The sequence below is a fragment of the Coccinella septempunctata genome, chromosome X (assembly GCF_907165205.1).
Source record: "Coccinella septempunctata chromosome X, icCocSept1.1, whole genome shotgun sequence".
NCBI lineage: Eukaryota > Metazoa > Arthropoda > Insecta > Coleoptera > Coccinellidae > Coccinella > Coccinella septempunctata.
The window spans coordinates 21,860,701-21,864,107 of record NC_058198.1 but is presented as its reverse complement, the minus strand read 5'-3'; positions in this window follow the sequence as shown (position 1 = coordinate 21,864,107).

Here is a 3,407-nt window from a genome sequence, read left to right as displayed (position 1 = left end):
ATTCACATTAACACTTTCAGTCTTTTGTTGCTGTTTTGTTTTTACGAAGATAGTTGCTGTGTGATTTGATTCTGATCTTAAAAATGTTGTCCACGTCTGAAATTAAACCGTTCAAATCTAATTCCTATTGGCCAGAAATCATTTTGGTATATCCTGTCTTGGAATTCAAAAGGCACACCTATTAAAAAACTTTTATAGGATCCATTTTCTGCTCTTTTAGTTCTCTCACCGAGATAGAATTTCTTTCACACTGAATTTTTTTGGCAATGTAGCAGTATATTTCTTCCTCTTCTACCATTCTGTCTACCCTTGAGATGAAAAGCCACAATTTCTTGGGTCCTTTGTTGCTTTTAATGGATTTAAACGTTTGATTACTATCTGTCTCGTCTGCAACACTAGTTCCAACATTGATTTTTTTCGTACGTTTGCGTTTATTATAATCCACAATTTTAAATTCCTCCTCATTTATTGTATCACTTTGAGTCAGCATCAATTCTCCATGGGTATTTTTGTCTTGTTCCAATCTCAGATCTGCGTTAGGTTTGAGGTTACTGATGACAGTTCCGGACTTGTTTTTGACAATCTGTCTATTATTCTTGGCCTGCGGTAGTTCTTTTGTATATCGTTCATTTTGCGCTGGTGTATTTTGTTTCACCGAGTTTTCTGCTGTTATTGTTATTTCTGCCGGAACACTTGATCTACTAGATTGGGATGAAATGTTTGTATTTTTTTTACCTTGTTCTTTATCTTCGAGAGATTTGATTTTTTCTAACAGTAATTGGTTGTTATCCATCAATATTTTATTTTTCTCTTGAACTTCTCGCAATAATTGTTTTAAATATGCATTTTCTACTGTAAGTACCTGGTTTTGAGCTTCAACACACTCATATTGTTGTTTCTTGTCTTCCTTTTGATGTTCCAACTTTTCATGTTTGCAAGTTGAATTTTTCTGATTTGCTGCCCGTGTCATACAGGATGGATGGAAAATACAGAAACACCTTCCACACTTTACTTGTTCTACAACTTTTCCACTGCAATATGAGCACTTAAGATCATTATTTTTCACAATTTTACTGGTGCTTGACGTTTCACCGTCATCTTCCATTGGCGCCATCTTATCCGATTCCGTATGTATGAGTATGAGTATGAGCACTCATTTTCAATAAGTCTCACAAATCTGTTACATCTCTGTAGATCATTAGGATTCATGTGAAGTTTTTTAACCACAGAAAACCAATTTTCTACCGAAGCATTACAAAATCTTTGCACCGTTTACTGCCCAAGGAGCAGGCCTGTCCACAATGGTAAATAAGTGAAGTATTTTTTCAGTACATGAGTTATTTTTCTCCTGAATAATCTTTTTAAATTACCATTGTGAGTTTAACACTAAGGTGCTTGAAATGCTGATAAAATTTACTTTTCTCATAATGAGGATATTCATCCGATCTACTGATTATTTTATATGTCTCAGATCTGATTCAAATCTTAATCAAAACATATAAATTAATTGAGTCTTTGCTTGCTCTACTGACTAGGAATTTTTACGAGATAATAAAATGATACCATATTGAAAAACCACTCTTCGATAGCTCTCAATTTAACAAACTGGGAAGACCTGCCTCAAAAATTTCCCGTTTTCGTAATTTTTCTCATATTCATCAATATCTTTAGTGACCATTTCAATGAAATGCCTGCAACAGAGATTCACTAGAGTATTATTATCATAGAGCATCGTGTGTTCGAGCGTATTAATATGTAACATTGAGGTAATCTGTCATCGTCATGCTATTCCAAAAATTCAAAAAATCATTTATTTATGAGAACGAATCTGAAATCTGTTATCACCCTTCTGAATAATGGCCACTCCTATCTTCTCTTTTTTTGACGAGCTAACGATTTGAATTAAGCCAACCATACACCAATATAAAGTGTGTCATGATCGCAGCTTACCATCTCTAAAATCGGACAGACTCTGTTATTGAGGGAGGTTACTGTAACACCAGCGTAATTAAAATTACGTTTTTTTCACAAACTTCTGTCTTCGGATTACATTACCTGTCGAATCCAAATGTAATATCAATTCTCCTTTATTTCTCATTAGTATTTCAATTTGCTCCAAGATGTAATATACACGTGAAAAGATCGACCGGCGCATTGGATATAATCAATTTCTAAAACGTCTGGTTTGGCAGCTATGGAAGCCTAACGCACTATCGCAGGACCCTGTATAATTAGAGTTGGTATGTCATGAAACTGAGATGTTATCATAATATTTCTAGTCCAAAATGAGCCGGTCAGAGGAAAAGTGGTATAAGTCACAAATTCCGATTTTTGAGTTATACCGATATTTGGGTACCAAAGGCATTGATAGGTATGGAAAATTTTGTTAAGAGGAAAAACATAACTCTGTCAAAACGACGATTTGACTCATACCACTCATAAGAAGAATAATATGCAACCTTTGGTACCCAAATATCGGTATAACTCAAAAATTGGAATTTGTGACTTATACCACTTTTCCTCTGACCGGCTCAAATATCTATAACATTATCACAAAAAATACTTGTCCATATTTATATGATATCGAGTTATCGAAACAGACAAAATTTTGTTGTAATAAAGAAATTCACAATCAGAACATGTTCACGCAAGGTAAACGCGTTTCAGTTAAATCAACAAATCAATTCATTGCTTCTGTTTTTTCATTCAGACGTATACATTTCCACACGGAAGAACTCCTGATGTTCTTCGTCTTCTTTCAACACATTCTCTGTCAGCTGTGTCGATTTTGTCTCTTTGCCTTCGTTTCCCCCGAAAATAAAAATATGTCACATATTTGCATTTTCGACATTATTAGATTAGATTCATGCGAAACCACATCTGCTTCCGAAATCAGAATTATTCTAAGTGCTCTCATCGAGTTTTGAATATTAGAAATTTCTCGATTCTTTTTCATTCGATTTCAACGAGGAAATCGTGTTTGTTCCAAAATGTTCCAGTTTAAAACTAAAATTGAATTTCATACAAAGTGTCGAATTAAATTCTCGTTATCAGTGGGGTGGCTTATAAAAGTTCACTAGGATAAGTGTGTTCCATCAGCAACCCTGGCGGAAAGGATCCTCCATTTCCATGTTCGTTTGTCGAGCTCGATCACTCATCAAGATTCATCTAAGTTGTTGGTCAAGGTAAGAATAACTCTCTTTTGCTATTTTGGGGACACTTATCTTATCCTTTCATTCTCTGTTGGGTCACCGTTTTGAATTGAATGGAATACAGTCCACTCCTACTCCTACAGAAAATCTGAAACTTGGACGAAGAAATTCTATATTCTATTCACAAAAATATCCCGAGTTTTGATTCGTATTTTGATTGAAAAAATTTCTTATTTCAGATAGAGCGTAATTTTT